This window comes from Littorina saxatilis, linkage group LG1 (assembly GCF_037325665.1).
Source record: "Littorina saxatilis isolate snail1 linkage group LG1, US_GU_Lsax_2.0, whole genome shotgun sequence".
NCBI lineage: Eukaryota > Metazoa > Mollusca > Gastropoda > Littorinimorpha > Littorinidae > Littorina > Littorina saxatilis.
Genome location: NC_090245.1, coordinates 90,083,905 through 90,102,521, shown reverse-complemented (window position 1 = coordinate 90,102,521; position 18,617 = coordinate 90,083,905). Strand labels below are relative to the sequence as shown.

General features: G+C 41.9%; 1 protein-coding gene and 1 long non-coding RNA gene across 2 annotated transcripts in view; both read right to left on the bottom strand.

Moving 5' to 3' along the window:
* LOC138983701 (uncharacterized) overlaps nucleotides 1-2,163 on the bottom strand; it is a 37,862-nt gene extending 35,699 nt beyond the window's left edge. The window contains exon 1 of the mRNA XM_070357014.1: nucleotides 2,084-2,163. The gene's annotated coding sequence lies outside the window, so the exon portion shown is untranslated. The remainder of the gene's footprint in view (nucleotides 1-2,083) is intronic.
* A 13,161-nt stretch (nucleotides 2,164-15,324) lies between these two features.
* Nucleotides 15,325-18,409, bottom strand: LOC138983640 (uncharacterized). The gene is made up of 2 exons (XR_011461212.1): nucleotides 17,822-18,409; nucleotides 15,325-15,838 (listed from the first exon to the last, which is right to left on the bottom strand). It is a non-coding gene; the product is annotated as an uncharacterized lncRNA (long non-coding RNA).
* Nucleotides 18,410-18,617: the final 208 nt, after the last annotated feature.

The window sequence follows — 18,617 nt, the reverse complement described above, 5'->3', positions numbered from 1 at the left end:
CTAATATAAACGACATGTACAACAAGAGTAGGTGAGAGTTGTACGAAACAAGTTTTAAAACAAGTCGCGTAAGGCGAAAATACAATATTTAGTCAAGTAGCTGCCATTTTTCAGCAAGACCGTATACTCGTAGCATCGTCAGTCCACCGCTCATGGCAAAGGCAGTGAAATTGACAAGAAGAGCGGGGTAGTAGTTGCGCTAAGAAGGATAGCACGCTTTTCTGTACCTCTCTTTGTTTTAACTTTCTGAGCGTGTTTTTAATCCAAACATATCATATCTATATGTTTTTGGAATCAGAAACCGACAAGGAATAAGATGAAAGTGTTTTTAAATTGATTTGGAACATTTAATTTTGATAATAATTTTTATATATTTAATTTTCAGAGCTTGTTTTTAATCCGAATATAAAATATTTATATGTTTTTGGAATCAGCAAATGATGGAGAATAAGATAAACGTAAATTTGGATCGTTTTATAAATTTTTATTTTTTTTTACAATTTTCAGATTTTTAATGACCAAAGTCATTAATTAATTTTTAAGCCACCAAGCTGAAATGCAATACCGAAGTCCGGGCTTCGTCGAAGATTACTTGACCAAAATTTGAACCAATTTGGTTGAAAAATGAGGGCGTGACAGTGCCGCCTCAACTTTCACGAAAAGCCGGATATGACGTCATCAAAGACATTTATCAAAAAAATGAAAAAAACGTTCGGGCATTTCATACCCAGGAACTCTCATGTCAAATTTCATAAAGATCGGTCCAGTAGTTTAGTCTGAATCGCTCTACACACACACACACACAGACAGACAGACAGACAGACAGACAGACACACGCACATACACCACGACCCTCGTTTCGATTCCCCCTCGATGTTAAAATATTTAGTCAAAACTTGACTAAATATAATGAACAAGACACTTTCATTATCTATTCCACTGGAAAAACTAAATCTGTCTTTAACGTTTGTCTTTCCTTCACCATTGCAATTTTCCGGTGCTAATCATTTTATGACGGCTGTATGGAGGCTACAACACGTAAAAGAGTCAACTCATGATTATTAATATTAAGATAATAAATTACTAAAAAGTCTCTCTCTCTCTCTCTCTCTCTCTCTCTCTCTCTCTCTCTCTCTCTCTCTCTCTCACTCTCTCTCTCTCTCTCTCTCTCTCTCTCACTCTCTCTCTCTAACAGGTAAAGATGTATGTGAGGACGAAAAGCACAATTTATTCTAGTCCTTATACGTGCACGCAGAAACTGACAAAAGACTCCTGCACGAATCGGTTATTGCCCAATGAACCAATGTAAAGTCAGGGTAGTGTTTACTGTAAAATTGAAGTATTTTTCCGGTGAAGGTCGTAAAACACGGAAAAGGAACCTGGTCATTTTTATTTTATGATGAAAGGGGAGAATAGTTTTTTGACTTTTCACGAATCTTTCCGAAAGACTTGTTATTCATTCCGTTGAGTCGTCTGATGCTGTGAACAACAGTTTGGAGTGTTTTCCCCCCTCGTCAGCTCTTCCACAGGAACAGAAAGTGGAAGTCTCCCCCCCCCCCCCCTTCTTTCTATCCAGTTAATTGTCTACGTGATTATAGCTCATGATTTCACTTTTTCTAAACCCATCTGAAAACCATCAGCACGATAAAATCGAACGGTAAGAAAATAAATAGTTCATTCTCGATCTGCTACGTACACACACACACACACACACACACACACACACACACACACACACACACACATACACACACACACACACACAAACACAACGAATAAGAAAGAAAAATACTAACAAAAACAACAACAACATTCAAGCGAATGACCATCACACACAAAAGTTTTGGGGGAAAAAATAAAACGATGCACACAAACCTGAAAACCTGGAATAATGATGAAACAGAAAAGATTAACACACACACAAACAAACAAGAAGAAGAAAAGAGTTAAGCGAATAACCAACACAAAGACAAACTTCAAAGACACACACATATAACTGTGCTCACACACTTCGAAACCTGGAAAAACGATCAAAAACAGGCCCAACAAACATGGAAGCAAACATACTAAAATGTTTACGCACCTTTTCTCTCGGATGAAGAAAAGCAAGCCGCACGCCGTAAGACTGTAAAGACTTTTAGAGGAGTTTCTCTTTTATCCGAATTCAGTCTCATCAAATATCCATCATGATCTGTTTTTACCTCAGTGCGTCATTTCCAGGGAGTGGATTGGTTTCCTTTCTGTTCATTTCTGTTTAGCATTTAAAGTATGGCAGGCCGAATACTGCAACCCAAACCATATCTTGGCGGCGTCAACGGCAGTGGCAACCGCAGTAACAACGACAAATCGCAGATCAGAAACTTAAAATTAACCAATCGTTTCTGCTGCTGAGGTTATCTATTTTGCAAAGTGAAAGCAGTCCTCCTGCGCGGTAGCATTATTTGTAACGCAAAATCTTGCGATAGAACTTTGAAAGTGATCTGAGGGCCCTTTTGCCTAGCCGGGGTAGTAATGTTTTTAATGTCCACATCCTCGGAACATTCCCAAAATGGCTCCTTATAGTTTTGTTACATGAAGTCTTATATCGCGCGCGTATCTCCAGACTCGGACTCAAGGCGCAGGGATCTATACACAAAGAAAAAAGCCAAGCACCCCCCGAATGAATTTGTGATAATAATTGAGTCAAATTTGTTTTACCATTTTTTTTCTTCGTAATGACATACATGGGTTTCCATAATAAGGTTGGGAAGTTCACGCGTCAAGATTGTGTCGCCACTGCCTGTGAGAAGCACGTGCAGCATGCAACCCATGAATGTTAAAAAAAGGCAGTATGCTCACGCTGCAAATTTCTGTATTTAACACTGGGCGACGACAATCTCACGGTGTGTCAACTGATTCCGTTCATCCACCGGATGTTTCCGTTCATCCGCAGGATGTGTCCGTTCATACAGCCCCATTTTTGTCACTTGCTTCGGGAAAAACGTTGTAGTAAGTCGTGTGGGCAGCGCGCTTGTGTGATATTGAAAGAATAAGGTAGCGAAATGGTTGGGCTATGTGTACAATAAGTACCAAGGTGCTAGTGAATCCTAATAATAACACACGCGGGCCGAACGTGGCAAAATTGCCTGATTTTTTAACATTTTCTTGTTTTTCTCGCTCTGTTATCGAATCTGACCCCTGATTTGCACATGATCACCAAAACCATTGCCTGTTACGACATTTCGCTTGAACAGAAGTTTATAGAAACCCATGGCTTTTGTACAATCACTTGTCTTTTGAAAACATACAGATTCCGTTCATACCCCATGTTTCCGTTCGTACAAAAGTGCATGTTTCCCTTCGTACGAAAAGCGTTTCCGTTCATACACATTCGTTAGATCAGAGTGAAACAGGCCCCCACTACAAGTTCTGTGTATTCCAATCGTCTTCAAATAACACAAAGTACGAATGCAGGTGATATTGGACCTATGTGAACCACAAGATGAATTGAATTTGCAAAAAACAGTTTTGTGTCCGTTCGTACTGATTTTGACGGGAAAATGTGTCTGTTCGTACCACTTTCATCAAATTGTTTCCCTTCGTACGCTTTTCATGACGTTTGTGATTTTTGGTAGCAAGCTTGTGCAATTAGCATTTTAATACCCCTAATTCGACTTATGTATAACCCATAATGCATGTTGTTCATGAGTGCAACAACACGCGACTGTGGCTTTTCTGGTGCAATACCATCCCTGTTTAAAATCTTACTGAAGAGCAAACATTTTGATAAGTGTGTCTTCTTCCAGTTTCCTTACACAATGTCATTTCAAAGATCTAAACTTATGTGAAACCTGTTCAAAATATGCTTTCTGCAAGCTAAACCTAGACATTCAGTCTTTTATCATTTTCAGATGTTTAATGACCAAACTTTTTTTTTTATCATTTTTTAAGCTTTGAAGCTGAAATGCAATCCCATAGTACGGGGGTTGCCTGGCTAAAGTTTTAAAATCAATTTGATAAAAAAAATGAGGGTGTGACAGTGCGGCCTCAACTTTTACAAAAAGTCGGATATGACGTCATCAAAGACATTTATAAAACAAGTCGCGTAAGGCGAAAATACAACATTTAGTCAAGCTGTCAGAATGAAACTGAAGGCAATGCAATTTTTCAGCAAGACCGTATACTCGTAGCATCGTCAGTCCACCGCTCATGACAAAGGCAGTGAAATTGACAAGAAGAGCGGGGTAGTAGTAGCGCTGAGAAGGATAGCACGCTTTTCTGTACCATCTTCGTTTTAACTTTCTGAGCGTGTTTTTAATCCAAACATATCATATCTATGTGTTTTTGGAATCAGGAACCGACAAGGAATAAGATGAAAGTGTTTTTAATTTGATTTCGACAATTTAATTTTGATAATAATTTGTATATTTTTAATTTTCAGAGCTTGTTTTTAATCCAAATATAACATATTTATATGTTTTAAGAATGAGAAAATGATAAGGAATAAGATGAACGTAAATTTAGATCGTTTTATAAAAAAATTTTTTTTTTTACAATTTTCAGATTTTTAATGACCAAAGTCATTAATTAATTTTTAAGCCACCAATCTGAAATGCAATACCGAAGTCCGGCCTTCGTCGAAGATTGCTTGGCCAAAATTTCAATCAATTTGATTGAAAAATGAGGGTGTGACAGTGCCGCCTCAACTTTTACAAAAAGCCGGATATGACGTCATCAAAAATATTTATCGAAAAAAAGAAAAACACGTCCGGGGATATCAATCCCAGGAACTCTCATGTAAAATTTCATAAAGATCGGTCCAGTAGTTTCGCTCTACACGCACGCACACGCACACACACACACACACACACACACACACACACACACACACACACACACACACACACACACACACACACACACACACACACACACACACACACATATAAACCACGATCCTCGTTTCGATTCCCCATTTATGTTCAAACATTAAGTCAAAACTTGACTAAATGTAAAAAGGACTGATAGAGCCTGGATAATGTTTTTTCTTGATTTGTCTAAATTCTGCTCATGATTATCACAGGTGAAGCAAATGGCATGATAGGAGTAACATACAAATGTACATGTTACTTAGTTCAGTCTTAGTTGCAGTGCTGCAAAGCAAGCACAACTGCACAAATCAATCTTCGTTCTTATCAAAACACACAGATGCTCCGTCACTGAACACATTACTGAAAAGGGTACGAAGGGAAACAATTTGATGAAAGTGGTACGAACGGACACATTTTCCCGTCAAAATCAGTGCGAACGGACACAAAACTGTTTTTTGCAAATTCAATTCGTCTTATGGTTTACATAGGTGCAATATCACACGCATTCGTACTTTGTGCTATTTGAAAACGATTGGAATACACAGAACTTGTAGTGGGGGCCTGTTTCACTCTGATCTAACGAATGTGTATGAACGGAAACGCTTTTCGTACGAAGGGAAACATGCACTTTTGTACGAACGGAAACATGGGGTATGAACGGAATCTGTATGTTTTCAAAAGACAAGTGATTGTACAAAAGCCATGGGTTTCTATAAACTTCTGTTCAAGCGAAATGTCGTAACAGGCAATGGTTTTGGTGATCATGTGCAAATCAAGGGTCAGATTCGATAACAGAGCGAGAAAAACAAGAAAATGTTAAAAAATCAGGCAATTTTGCCACGTTCGGCCCGCGTGTGTTATTATTAGGATTCACTAGCACCTTGGTACTTATCGTACACATAGCCCAACCATTTCGCTACCTTATTCTTTCAATATCACACAAGCGCGCTGCCCACACGACTTACCACAACGTTTTTCCCGAAGCAAGTGACGAAAATGGGGCTGTATGAACGGACACATCCTGCGGATGAACGGAAACATCCGGTGGACGAACGGAATCAGTTGACACACCGTGAATCTGCAAACATTCTCTGTGAACATGGCGAGAAGACGATTATCAGAGGCAATCCGATGGCAGATTATAGGAATGCATGCTACAGGAGCATCCTTCAAAGCGATTGGTCGTCAACTTGGCTACCACTACACCGTCATCAGCCGTTTGGTACGCAAACATCGTCAGATTGGTGCTGTGAAGGACCGTCCACAGTCAGGGCGACCCCGTGTGACGTCAGAACGTGAAGACCGAGCACTTCTCCGAATAATTCGGCGTGAGCCATTTTCAACGAGTACCGTCCTGAAACGAGCATGGCTTCCAAATCGACATCTGTCAACCAGGACCGTACGAAACCGCTTGAAAGCTGCAGGAATGGCAGCCCGAAGAGTCATTAAGCGTCCCCGACTGACAGATGACCACAAGAGAAGACGCTTGGCATGGTGTCTGGCACGGCAAAGATGGAACCTGAGAACGTGGAGGAGGATCCACTGGTCGGACGAAAGCAGATTCCTTCTCCATGTCACTGACGGCCGACTGAGGGTATGGAGGCACAGGAACACGGCCTATACACCCAGGAACATCAGACAAACTGTTCCATTCGGTGGCGGGTCAGTCATGGTTTGGGGTTGCATTTCCCATGACTGCAAGCTAGACCTTGTCACCATACGTAGCAACCTCACGGGTGATCAGTATATGCGACATGTCCTGGAACCTGTTGTCGTTACTCATTTTGACAACCACCCACTTGCCACAAGACCCGTGTACATGGATGATAACGCCAGGCCTCATCGATCCAGGGCAGTAGTGGACTACCTCCAGAACAACGCTGTAACAACACTCCCATGGCCGGCAATGAGTCCAGATCTTAATCCGCTGGAGCATGTTTGGGACATCCTGGGGCGTCGTATACAAGCTCTGCAGCCTCCTGTGCAGACATTACGTGAACTGGAGGCAGCTTTGCATCGTGAGTGGTTGCAAGTGACCCGTGAACAGATCCGACGTTTGACTGGAGGGATGAGACGCAGGGTTGACGCCGTCATCCGGGCACGCGGGGGTTTCACTCGATATTGAACTTTTGAATCGCGTATGCCATCTGAGCACTCTCAATTACATTTTTTTCATGACACATTTACCTAAACCTGTCTTTTTCAGCTTGCAGCTCCATACTTATCAGGGGTACTGTTTTAGGGTTAAAACGTCACTTTTTGGCAAGGTACCAAATCACGATTAAAACCAATCAAAACTGGAGTTTTCTTGTGTGATGTTATTTCCAAAGAGTTGCTCTTGTCGATAACATTTGTCAAACCGAGCTCCTGAACTTACTGTTTCCATACCAGAACTTTAAAAATCAGTCATTGCGAAATTGAAGGGGGGTGCTTGGCTTTTTTCTTTGTGTATATTTATGCCGTGTGAGATGGAATTTTTTACACAATACATCACGCATTCACATCGACCAGCAGATCGCAGCCATTTCGGCGCATATCCTACTTTTCACGGCCTATTATTCCAAGTCACACGGGTATTCTGGTGGACATTTTTTTATTTTTTTATCTATGCCTATACAATTTTGCCAGGAAAAACCCTTTTGTCAATCGTGGGATCTTTAACGTGCACACCCCAATGTAGTGTACACGAAGGGACCTCGGTTTATCGTCTCATCCGAAATAATTTTCTTTCTTTCAACATGTGAACATGCAGCGTTCGGCACTAAAGGTGATGCGTCAGTGCTTGAAGCCCAGGTTGTCTGCAAAACGTTCATGATCAAAGCTGTTGAATGAGGGTCCATTATCTGACTGGTCTTTACGACGTCGGGAGCGACAACACTGGTAAAAAGGGCGTCGAGCTTTTGGATGATATGGGCAGATATTCTACTGAAGGGAGGGGGGGGGTGTAGTGTGGTCATTTTCAGTGGCTCAGATGGGTTACTGGGGCTTGTTGACAAGTATACCAAGCAGGACCGTGGCTTGACTTTGGTTTCTGGCAGTCTATCGCTCTTCTTTAACCGGAGGTCCTTGGTTTTGGTGATCCTTTGGTGACCTTTGTTAGCGATGTCTACGGTTCGTTAAGCACTTATGTGATAGTGTGATTGATCAGCAATCTGATGTACACCTCAGCTATCTTTAACGCGGGTGTCAATGCGCATTATGATGCATTATGAGGAAGTCAGCAGGATTCTGTCTGCCTGGCCGATACTGTGTCAAGTTCTAGCTCTGGAGAAGTAGGTGTGTGTGTGTGTGTGTGTGTGTGTGTGTGTGTGTGTGTGTGTGTGTGTGCAAGTGCGTGTGTGTGTGTGTGTGTGCGTGTGTGTGTATGTGTGTGTGTTCGCGCGCGCGCGTGTGTGTGTGTGTGTGTGTGTGTGTGTGTGTGTGTGTGTGAGTGTTTGTGGTCTTGTTGGCGTCTATGTGCGAGCGCTCATACGTCGAGTAAAAAGTTGTTGACTTCGAAAGGTAATGACGAATACCTTTCAGAATTGCTTTTTGATGCTGGCTGTGAACCATACGATCACACACAAGTTTGCAGCGTAGAAATGTATAGACGAAGATATACAAGACCCCACTGTTTAATAACACAATCCGAAGCCACAGGAACCGAAAGTGCATTAGTCGACACGGCGGACAGGCAGGACGACCAATGCCCAGGCCGAGACTGAAAGCCGTGATGCCCGTAGGCCAGCCGTTGTTCCGAACTCTCCGAAGTACGCAAGACAGACAGACAGACAGACAGAGACAGAGACACAAAGGCAGAAAGATCTTTCAATTTTAGTTTTTTTTGTTTTTTTGTTTTTTGTTGGTTTAAACAATGTTTATTCATATTTTACATGTTCAGGAAATGTACATCGACATAAGGTGTCAAGTTATTTAACCACAACAATGTTAAAACATTTATGTTATGGTGTACATTTGCTTCAATAGGCTATATGTAGACTAATAGTATATGATATAAAAAAAAGTGTTTTTAAATTGACTTAGTGAAAATTATCAAATACAAAATAAGCAAAGCGATGAATCGAAACATGTTAGTTCATGGATGTTACTTGACGGGTTATTTGTATGCCCAGCTACTTTTCCTGTTCTGGCGAGGGTCGGTTTGTTTGTGTTTCCCGAGACGGTGAAATGGGAAACGGTTAATCGGATAGTCATCCCTTGCTAGTATTAGGCAATGCTCTTTTATTCAATATTCGAATATGGGGGTGCTTAACGTTTTGTGAATTCTCAATTGTGCATAAAATGTGTGTTGCGACATTATTCTCGGTTGTAACCGACCCCGGACAATATCCGCAAGCGGCAGGAACGTCAACGCCTTTAAGGCCGTTGCATTCACAATCGTTTGTTCACTTTTAGCTTCTCGTTGTCTTCTACGTCATAGGGTCAACGACCAAGACAGTCCTTTCGTCTCTTTTACCCTGGCAATAGATAGGTACATGTACTTCTATAAAACTTGACAGACAGACATACAGACTGGCAGACAGACAGACAGACAGCCAGACTGGCAGACAGACAGACAGACAGACATACAGACTGGCGGACAGACAGACAGACACACAGACTGGCAGACAGACATACAGACAGACATACAGACCGACAGACAGACAGACAGACATACAGACAGACAGACATACAGACTGGCAGACAGGCAGACAGACAGACAGACAGACAGACAGACAGACAGGCAGACAGACAGAGAGACAGACAGACAAACAGACATACAGACAGACAGACAGACAGGCAGACAGACACTCACGTTTAGAGAAGTCTGCAAAGCGAAGACCGGAGCATTTGTTCTGTGTGGGATTTTGAAGACGAACTTTTCCACCATTTTGATAAATGCAAAAGCATTGTCATAACTGCATCAAAATGCTGTATTGCAAACTCGGATACAGTATCAAAGTTGCACATTCTAGTAAAGTCAATCATTATTTTAATTTTTAAAAACTTCAAGCATACAGTGATACAGAAACAAAACTGTGACATATTGTCTGCTTACATTTGTTTTTAATCTACTGTCCTTGCCATTTGATTTACACTCTCTCTGCCATTAAAGGCAGTCGACTTGACTATCCGTTTCGTTTCTATTTTCCAACACTTTATCTTTTCAAACAAATTTTGTTAAGAGGTTTTATTTAACGCTTTTTAGTGAGCGGACAAAATGCCATTTATCAAGTGAAGTAATAACCTTAACCCTGAAGTCATGATAAGTTTGATAGCTCTCTGTCCGACAACTTTTGTCGTACTGCCGAATTCACAGACATTGGACAGCCTCCCCGATAGCTAGCGGGGTGATTCCCTTGTTTACGGTCGCTCTGCGCGTGCGCCTGACGCAGCAGCTGCGCCCTGTCAAGGCTCCGCTTGCTGTGGCTGGCCATAGATCCATTTGGTCTATGGGCTGGCTGACCGTGGCTGGCTCACACCAAATCGGCGCCACGCAAACGTCTTGATATGCACCAGACGCGTGAAATCGCAACGCGAGTATCTCTTGCGAGACAAGAGGCTAGGCACCCATTCTGTTCGCAAACTAAATGTTGTCATAATCAGTTATTACATCCGTCAACAGTCAACTGCAAAATATCGTGCATGCGGAATATGAATTTGTGCATGTATCCCGTCTCCCAAATTCGTATGTCTTAGAATATTTCTTCTTTCCCGGTAACGCTGCAAACTGATGGCAGCAATCTTGAAATCAAAGTTATCGTAACAACAACAGTGCTTATCGGTAGGGATAGGCACCTCTAACTTTATCGTAGGATAGGCGCTCCTGGTCCTTCGTGAATTTCACGACAGGGGGTTATCGGAAGTTTTCTGTTTCTCGTACCGACAAAACCACTGTCGGATCCTTCCTGAATATAGGCCCTGGAGTTCTCAAAATCGCTGCTGGGCGCATTTTTCACAGACGGATACGTGCGACAGATTGTGACTATCTTTTTCTTCTTTTGTTGTTGTTGTTGCGGGTTTTGTTCTCTGTCATTTTAGCCTTATTGTTCGCTGCACTTTTCAAGCTGGCGCTGTATTTCTTTGTTTCCAACGCGGTGTAAGAACGCGACACAATCCAATAATTGATAGCTATCTCCAATAAGAAAGTCGCAATCTGATTGATCGCAATTGAATGGCTGTATTTGGTCCTTTCTTTGACCCAAATCCATTATTCCATTTGTTCCTCTCTTATGTTGAGTTTTCTTACCCCTTTTATTTGCTGTCTTTCTGACGCTGTCTGTTCTTTTCTTTCCACCCTCTGTCTCTTTCTCTCTGTCTGAATGTCTGCCCGTCCCCCCCCCCCCCCCCCGATATAAATAAAACTATAAATCTAAACGTTTTTCACACGACTCGATGAGGGAGGCGATGCGCCAAGGGGAGAGAATGAAAGTAAAACGCAATATGCAAGAGAAAGGTTCGCTCCCTTATTGCATTACACTGTGTGAGTCACTGTGCTCGTATGTGTCTGTATACATGTGTATGTATTTCTGTGTTTGTTTGTTTGTTTGTGCATGTGTGCATGTGAATGAAAACTAACGTTCGCCGGGCGAGGTTGATCATGTAGTCTAAGTGGCCGTGAAGAGTTGCAAGCAGCTGGTCATCAGACACTCTCTTTACCCAGCCTGGAATGTTCTTTTTCACGTTCCAGAAATCACCGTGGCCTCGCACCTTGTATCTGCACGCAATGTGGCTAGGTATCACTTGATGATCATACACATTAAAAAAACCACCACAATGCACAAGCATGCACACACGTAGGCGGACGCGCACTCACATATATACGCTCACACACACTCCCATTCACTCACGGCGCGTGGACACACGAACGTACACACACACACACCACACACATACACACAAACAAGCACACGTATTCACACTTGTCCGCGTGGGCGCGAACACACGCTTTCACGCACGCACTCGCACACGCACGCACGCACGCACACACGCATGAACTTACATTGTGACACGCTCACACGCACGCACACAAACACACGCACGCACGCACGCACGAACACACACACACACACGCTCACACACGCACGAATACACACGCACACACACACACACACACTACACACACACACACACACACACACGCACGAACACGCACGAACACACACGAACACACACACACACAACATGTGACGGTAAATGGTTCTCGAAGGAGGAAAAAAAAATTAAAACAAGAAAGATAGAAAATATGTTTTCTTATTAATCATGTGTTCTGTGTGTTGTTTCCGCTGATGGTCGTGTTTTTTTTAAGTGTTCGAAAATTTGTTTAAGAAAATGAGTACTCGTGGGTATGGTCTGTGTGTGTGTATATAATGGCGTGTGTGTTTGCGTGCATGCGTGAGTGCGTTTCTGTCTGATTTCCTGTCTCTTTCCCTGTGTCCGTATGTCTCTGCCAGTAGGGCATCTCACCCCATCTCGTTCAACATTTCTGTGGAGTTAACTGCATGCAATGCTGAAATCGGGATTAGTCTGAAAAGGAAACAAGACACACAAGCATTAAATAAAAGTTTCAAAAGCAATTTATCTCGTCAATGTTCAGATCTTTACGGCTAAATTCCTCAAAAGTTATACGTTTATCATGAACATGATCATGATCATGATCATGATCATCATCATCATCAGCAGCAGCAGCAGCAGCAGCAACAAGAACAACAGCAGCAGCGGCATCAATGGACTTACATCCCGGCGGAGGGTCCCCTTTGTTGAACTTCCACTTGTAGGACTCGATGGTGGCCCATTTGAAGAGGGAGGACACCAGCTTGGTGTACTCGGACGTCTCGTTCTTCAGCTGCTCCTCCTCTTTCATCATGGACCCGAAGGAGAACAGATGCTTCTTCAGTGAGATCTGTTGGCGAACACCATGTTGACCTCTCATCAATCACAGGTTGCTAGTTATCAATCATGTTCAGGACCGTAGGAAGCTATACTCTCAGTTAAAATCAAAGCAAAGAAAATCATTTTTACTCTCACTAATTCGATATTCTAACTATCGATGAAAGTTCTGTCCTAGTGATACTTCAAACGTATTATGAAGTAACACATGTATGGCCAAGGCAGTCAAACAACCAGCACGAAGAATGGTGTAGCTTCATTAGAACGCCACTTCATCAACACGGATGTGCGGAAATAATACACCAAAGACAACAGCAAAACACATAAAAGACAGCGCGCCGAAGACAACAAACAGGGCATCTGGGAACGGAAGCGAGAACGGATGTATGGAATGCGGGTATGACAACTCAGTGTGTGAGAGCGCTAGCGTTGCGTTACCATTGCGTTAAGTTCAATTAACGATCCATCAGTTCCGTTGCCGATTTTAAAGGTCCAGACCATGCTGTTTTAGCGTCAAAAACGCTTCGAATCGTGTTCCTGCGCGACCGAACACTTCCCGATGTTTGCAGTTAGTTAGAAAACCACTTTCTTACCGTCTTCAACAATGTTTGGTTTACTTCGGAATCTTCTAAGGCCGTAATCCGACGAATTTCGTGACCGAAGCGACGGATTTCTTCTCCAAAACGACCCGCCATTGTGCCGCGTGATCTTCGCGAGACTGGCTTATGAATAAATTATCCGTGACGTCACACTGTGTGAAGATGGTTGTTTACCAACATGGCAACAAGCGTAACTGCAGACGAAATTGAACCGTACATGTTCGAACTACCAGTTTCTCTCCTCGAATCAAGCATGAAAGATGAGGAGCGGAGGCCACTTCCAGCAGTAGTGAAAAGACAGTGACGATGAAAATTGCGACTCTGTTTGTCTCAGCGATCAAAGGTAAACACGCCCGCTCTCTGTGCTGAACTTATCGTCTGCTTTCGAGTCTGTGCTATTTTTTCACTCTCGCCTTGTCAACGCACTCGCGAATAAGTGGGATATTGTTTAAGTGTTCATGCATTGCATTCACGAGTAAAAGAACAACAGCTCATCGCAGTTTTAACTGTTCTTGATTATTTCAGAGACTGGTGTCAGAGTGGCCACTGCACCTGTTGTATTGTGTGGGAGGGGCAGATTTGAGAGAGAGAGGAAGCTAGCCTGAGGTACATTGTAGAATGAAAACTTGCAGGGGAGCAAGAATGCATCACCAGCCACGAAGGTGTACATACAACTTTTTTTGAGGTGCCTATATTTGTTTGATTGTTAAATGTATGTATTTGTTGTTGTTTTTAAAGGCTATCAAGAAAACTGTTGTCATTTAAATTTGTAACACTCAGGCACATATAGTTTCACACACACACACAAGATTAAAGGCAGAGTAAGCCTCCCGTAAACCATCACAGATACGGTCAGGCTTTTACACACAGTACAAACACCATTTCATTTAAACACTCACCAATTGAGAACATCCTAGGTGCCCTCCGTAAAGAGCGAACAATTTTCAAAGAATTTATTTTTGCGTGGTTTATCTTACCCCTGAGCCATCGTGAACCCGTGTGATCCAGTTTTCCCTTTTCACAATGCAGTCGTCATAGTTAGTCATTTGAATGCGACTCGACGTGAGCTTATCTACAATAGCACGTTTTTTTTATGCACGAAACAACGGCTGTGGTTCACAAGAACTCTAGCGATGGCTTTTGACTGTTGAGAGGAACGGCGATTTGCACTGATAAACCGGCCGTCGTCTGCTACGACCCTTGCGTGACCCTGCTTCCGGGCTTTTCTTTTTTTTAAACTTTCACAACTTCGAATTGTTCTGATCTTGTCTTGATGAAAAACGAATTCTTTTATGATTAAAGAATGTTTGTGTAACAAGCTGTCATTTTATTATTTAGATTTTAAAAGTTAGGTCTAGCGCAAAAACGAGGCGCCGTTGTTGTTAACGGAACAAGTCTACGAAAATAAATTCTTTGAAAATGTCTCACGCTCGACAGAAAGCAGCCAGGATGTTCCCGTTCGGTGAGCGTTCAAATGGAAGTATGCTTGTACTGTATTTAGACGCTCGGGGAGCTCTGTGATGGTTTACGGGAGGCTTACTGTGCCTTTAACTCACTTGCATGCCCACAGAAGAAGTTTGCTCTTCACATTGTTCTGTTGTTGTTGTTTTTATAATGTAATCATTGTAACATCAACACTCAGTAATAACCAATATTACAACACAATCACTTTTTCATCAGAACTCACTCACATACTACATGTATTAAACCCTGGTTTATGGACACTTGCATTTGTACTTTGCATGGGAAAGCAGCCTGAATTTCAGATGAACTTTAATAAAAGAAGATTTATATGTATGTTGCTCTAGATGCATGTTTTAATAAATAATAATGACATTCAGGAAAGTAAAAGGACTGTTGAAGTTTGCTGTTGTAAAATGTCTGATGATTAGGGTTCTGTTGCACATTTAGTGAATTGACTGTACCAATTGCTGTTATTATTTACACCCAATCAGTGCATCCACATGATATTATGTAGCTTAAATTAAAGAACATGTTTTGATGTGTTCAGAACATACCGACAAGTTGCACACTCACTGACTTTCCGAAAGAACAGGAAAGTTCTTCCTGCCTGTCTGGTCACTGCCATCAGAGACCTCTTTCTGTCACAGAGCTACACAGGCTTCAAATATATGTAAGATAAATAAAAGGTACATTACAACTCTCAACTGCGGGGTGTGTGTGTGTGTGTGTGTGGGGGGGGTGTGCATAACCATTGCATACTTAAGGTCGGCTTAAACTGCAAACAGAAATGTGGAGCTTGCGTAACAATTCTTGCTTTGTCAGATTTGGAGATAGGCAGCCTCAGTCTATATAGTTGGTCACCAGTTGGGGCGTCCTGCTTGGTGACAACTTGAGCTTTGTCAACTGGTCTAGCTGTAGCAGTCAAAGTCTGGGCACTGTTGCATTGTAGTCTTGCTGTGTATGCAGAGCTTTGTTGTAGCTGCCAAGGCCAGTGTTGCCATAGGCCAGTGTTAGGATCACCACCCCCTCAAACAGCTCCTTCAGTTAACCTGATGCCTGTTTTAGACAGAAAAAAAAAGTTACCACAATCAGCAGAACTTTCACTGGAGAATGGGCATAATTCTTTCATACTTTCTTTCTCATAGCTTTTTTTGTTTTTATAATCTCTTCATTACACTAAATAACATCCATCTTAAGACCTATTTTGAGCCTGAATTTAAGTTGACTAGTAATGATATTAATCATAATGTATTTATTTTTATAATGTACAAACTAGAGTATGTATGTGGATATGTGTGTGATGGTGCTGGTATGGATATGCGTGGTTTGGGTTATGTGTGTACTGATGTGTACATTTTATGTGTTTTGTATGTTTTGCGAGTGCGATTTTATGTGATGTTATTCTGTACACCAGCCAAAACAAAATGTCTGGTATATTAGATAATAAACGCACCTTTAAATTTATTAGCGACTACACCCCGTCACCCTGCAGTCCCCCTCCCCCCCATTACACCCTACACTTTTAACATTGTATAAAAAATCATGTCCCAATATAGGTCCCTAGTTACCTGGGAGGACGTTAAGCTCCATAATCAACATCAACAACGTATTGAATTGAATTGAAAAGCTGGGGTTAGGAGGTGTAACTTCTTGAATTAAAGTGTTTTTTCTCAGGTGCATGTAGTTTTTTATTTGCTTGAAATCATGGTGTATTCTGGTTGTAAGAGAAGAGTCAATTTCCTTGTAAGCCTGCAAAATTAAGATTTGTCATTTTTGAAGTACATTTTTGTAAGAGTCCAAAATAGTCCAGGATAAGGAGGAAAAACATAGGGTGGGTCAGGAAATCTGAAACATTGCATAGTTTTGTTTTGCCTATGTAGACACAAAAAGTACTCAGAGTACTCCCCCCCCCCCCCCCCCCCCAAGAGAGCATAGCTTAGTTTTAATTATTTTAATGCCACTGTTAGCAAGAGGAGTACTACAGACAGCAATCAAACAGTGGATTTTTTCTGTAGACATTGTTATTTCTGTTTAGGTGTTTCAGTAGTTTTCTATGCGGATAAATCATGCTGCATGATCACTAGAAACAATCCAGCTCTGTAGCATGCAAGTTTTTTAAAGGTTTTTTTCCCATGTTACTCTGAGAGAAAAAAAACAACCCACAGAGATAAAGTTGAACTGGCAGTTTGACTGAAGCAGTGGTAATAACACAGAGTGCTCTTCCTACAATCAATTTTTTTTATGTGGATGATGATGTCCATACATGTACAGTTTGGTTGTATTATTTTGCTAGACTATTTGTTTCTGTTAGATATATCTGCTCACATGATTGTTGTTCATAATTTGACATTACATTTACATTTACTGCTGATCAAAATGTATTGTTGGAATAGGTCTGCTTAATATTCTGACTGCAGTTTTGTAATAAAATCAAATAACACAGATGTTTTAAGTATCAAAGTGCTTTTCACACACACACACACACACACACACACACACACACACACACACACACACACACACACACACACACACACACACACACACACACACACACACACACACACACACACTATGAGTATGACTGCAAACATGAATTTGTACTTGTATTAATTATAATTACTGTATTACAGAACCTGATCTGAAAAAAAGGACAACAGCAAATTATTCATGCAAGCTTGCTGTATTAACGATTTCTTTATCCATTTAATACAACACTGAATTAGAAGATAACAACTATAACAACGTGTGTGTGTTTGTGTGAATGTCTATGTGTATATGGACGGACACTGATTAAACCTGAGACTCATCGATTACCCAGGTGAGTGTAAAAGAGGGAGAGAGAGAGGGAACTTTAAGGTGGGTGCATGGGGACGGACATGTAGTAACAGATATATGTTTTAATCTGTAATCTTAACACATGTGCTTAAAATTAGGAACAGATGCCATTCCACTACAAATACTGTCAGTCTGACAAAAACGCCCAGTGACACTGGACCCCTATCCCTTACAGAACACATTCAGTATACATGTACTCACTTCCTTTCGTCTGCGTTTAGTGAAAGCAGATCGTTCTGATGACATTGGTATCCGGTTTCTGACCTCCTGTGAGTGGTCAACAATTGTCGGAACTGGAACTGCGTTAGGCAACAGCTGTTTTGTGTGTGCCAGGTTTTCTTGCCGGCTTAACTGCGTTCGCATTGGAAGAAAGTGTCGCGAAACACAGCACATCGTGTTGGCCGTTTCCAGTTAATCAGTCTTGCTGCAGAAGTTGTAAGCCCATCGGAAAAAGGTGACAACTGATGCCTGAACCTTTTTTCTATACTTCATAGCTATCAGCAGCCGTGCGCATTCCTTCGGCGTGTTGTTGATGCTCGATGTAGGCAAACGCCCACTTCAGCGTAAGCTGTAACTTTCGGTTTCCGGGTACAAAATGACGTCACAGCCGGTTCTCGTCTACTGGCGGCCATTTCGAAGTCTCGTTTAGCAGACGAATTTGGCGGAACGTTTTTAATTAAATCACAATGATAAAGCTACGAATCGGTGAATTTCTTTACATTTTTGGAATCTTTAGGTGCATTTCTCTAACCTTCAGTCATCGGTTAGTGGTTCTAATAACCTTTAAAACAGCGTGGTCTGGTCCTTTAAGGTTCCATTACCGTTCATATGGAACGGGCGGGGAATGGCTAAAACTTTGAACATGCAGCCCGAACTCACCCGTCCCAACCGTCCCTACCTTTCAAAGGAGTTCCGTTAACGTCCTTTGGCGTTCCGTTAAGGTCCCCTCCCGATCCCTCCCATTCCCGTGCCGTTCCTTGGTCGCAACGGAAACGGG